Source organism: Delphinus delphis, chromosome 13, assembly GCF_949987515.2.
Source record: "Delphinus delphis chromosome 13, mDelDel1.2, whole genome shotgun sequence".
In the NCBI taxonomy this organism is placed as follows: Eukaryota; Metazoa; Chordata; class Mammalia; order Artiodactyla; family Delphinidae; genus Delphinus; species Delphinus delphis.
Genome location: NC_082695.1, coordinates 59,746,660 through 59,749,692, shown reverse-complemented (window position 1 = coordinate 59,749,692; position 3,033 = coordinate 59,746,660). Strand labels below are relative to the sequence as shown.

Below are 3,033 nucleotides of genomic sequence, written 5' to 3'. Positions count from 1 at the left end.
ATAACTTTTTTCTTCTATAGAGGAGACTAAGAATAAACTGAGATGGTTGAATTGCTTTAATAAAGCAAGAAAAAACTGCAATTCCTGATTATGTGAACAATAAGGTGTTGTTTGTTAGCTTTAGAGATGGGGAAATAAGAATATCTCAGAATACTGTTTTGAGCCTTGTTACTCTGGGAAGGTTAGATTTTGTTCTTCTGAGAAGACAGAGGGTTTGATGGGATGATATCATCAAATTCTAGGATTTCAAATTGCTTCCATGACTGAAAGTTTGACAGTTTCAAATGGAATAAAGGTGTTCCTTACAAAAGCTGCATAAGAACAAGTAAAAACAGGCTAGAATAATTTTTGCGTGTGTGTGAAAAAGACAAGCTTTATTGAGCCCCCAGCCCTAATTCTCTTTCTCCTGCACAGTCTGGGTTCCCCAGAGACACCCAGTCCAGGAGGCAAAAATGAGACCCACTTTCCAGCCAGCAGGGGCATCTCTGCAGATGGTAGAGGGTTTGCCAATGTGCTGGTTGTTGCCACCTCTGAAGGGATGCTCAACAGGGTTCATGGCCACACCCCATATGCATGGCCAACAATTCTTCTTTGCCTTATACTTGTGGTAGGCAGAGCTCGCCTTCAGAATGGGCTTGTCAATGTGGCCACCTCCAGCCACCACACTGACAACAGCTCTGTTGATGGAGGAGATGACCTTCTTGGAGCCCAAGGGCAGTTTCACTCTGGTCTTCTTTGTCTCAGGGTTGTGGGAGATGACAATTGCATAGTTCCCAGAGGCTCTGGCCAGCATGCCCCGGTCACCAGGCTTCTCCTCCAGACAATATACGATGGTGCCTTCGGGCATGGTGCCCACCAGCAGCATATTGCCGATGTTGAGCTGGGCGTTCTTGCCATAGTACAAGAACTGGCCAGTGTGGATGCCTTCGGCAGCAATGAACAGCTCCATCCGCTTCTTAAAACTGTACGGATCCTGGAAGACCACCTTGGCAAGGGGCACACAGCAACCCGGGTAACGGATGATGTCCTTCACGATGTCCTTGATGTAGCCGTGTCACTCGGCAAAGTCCACAGCTTGCAGACATGTGATGCCCTTTTTGTGGTTCACACACACGTGAAACACGGAGCCGGCACCCTTTCTCTGCCCAGGGATCACGCGGCCCATCACGGCGGTCTGCTTCTGAGTGCAGCCAAAAGAGCAGGCTAGAATAATTGTAAATGACATTTATCTCTAAATATTCATTCAACTAAAATCAGAACATAAGAGGGCAGTGATGTGAAACAAAATGCTTATAACAGAAAGTAACATTTTATAGATATTTATCCTGCTTAGTTGGACATTTTGACTAACTTCATACATTTTTAAGAAAAAATATCATGCTTTCTTAATTATGATCTTTCTTGATATTCAAATATTTTCATTCTTCACTAAAGACTTATTAATATTAACTAACTTGATTATAAGATTTGAATTTATTTCCTCCTCTACCACCTCTTTTATCTTCTCCGTCTCTTCAGTCTTTCTAATCCATTTCTCAGGATTTTTGCTTACACTATTCCCCAATCAAAAATGTTCTCACCTCTTTCTGAGGAAACACTAATCACTTTATATACTTTATTCAAATCCTCACTATTACATACAGTCCTCCATGACTATCATAAGCTGTGTTATCACAAATTCATGCTGCTTTCCTAATTATCAAGTCTAACGGCATATTTTCATTACTCATCTTCTTTGTGCTATTTACTACATTTTAAGGTGGTTATCATCTCCTCAACTTTGACATTATCTTCCATAATGACTTTTGTTGTGAGCATGTCCTATGGTTTTGTCTGCTGTCACACCTGAGTCCATTTTGAGTGTCAACTTCACAAACCATAGTCCTAATTAAGGGGCCCTGTAGAGTAAGCATCACATTTTTTTTCTCCTTGATATGACCTTCTAGGTATACCTCATTGGCCCTAAGATGGACATCTCTCCAAACAGCAGCCAGTAAACAGGAGAAGTTTCACAGAGGGGTATCCCTGCACAGAATGTGCGAGCAGAAGTATTATAGCAATATAGAACATGATTTGTGTAAAACATCTGTTTTGCATACATCATCTCACAATCTAGCACTCTGTGAGATGTGGCAAAGAATTCATGTAGCTTAGATTCTGCTAAGTATCACCTAACTAGAAGTAAACTCTTTTACACAACTCTGTTACTACCTACATCTTCAAACTTCTTAGTTCCTTGATGCCTTGGTTAAACAAAAACCTAGGGAAGAGGAGCAGTGGTTAGGTTCTGACCTATAGCATCAATTCTAGTGTAGCTGATATTCCCAGACACTAGAGAGCCTGGTCTTCTATAACCCAACACAAACCGGTTGTGCTCCCACTCACCTCTTCATTGTATGTCAGAGCAGTTTACTAAAAATCCCCAGCTCATGACAAGATCATTCCCACTTTCACAACTTTTACTTTTTTGATCTTTTCACCAGGCAAGCCTTTGATTTCTCACTTCTCTAGAAAAATTCTACTTATTCTTCCAGGCTCAAGTGCCACCTCTTTAAACAAGTATTTTCTGTCCATTCACCTTAATGCCTAAGACCGCTTCCCTTCCTGTGAGTTTTTGTTGAATCTGTGGTCTCTTCCTTTAAGCTGGCTGCACAATGAATGACTTATGAGATTTTTTAATTTTTCAAATGGTGGTGTCTTCTCCCAACTGAATTTCAGGTGCAGTGAGTACCATAAACATATTTAACCTTTTCTTGTATGTATCAGAGCACATAGAGAACGTTAGTGAACTGATTGAATTAAATTGAAATAGATGGTATAATATCAACATGCCCAACTTTGACTATGTACAGAACACTCTTGGCTGGAGATTGGATTTTTATTCAGTACACCAGCCCAACTAAAAATCTTAAATCAATAATATTATCTGTTTTGCTACTGGTATAAATATTTTACATAAATTCTTCTCCCCCTACAAGTGCCCTTTGGTAGTGCCCTCCCACACTGAATCTGGAGTGGATTTGCAAGTTGTTT

General features: G+C 40.7%; 1 pseudogene; it reads right to left on the bottom strand.

Moving 5' to 3' along the window:
- Positions 1-391: 391 nt before the first annotated feature.
- On the bottom strand, positions 392-1,165 carry LOC132436620 (large ribosomal subunit protein uL2-like; annotated as a pseudogene).
- Between the last annotated feature and the right edge of the window lie 1,868 nt (positions 1,166-3,033).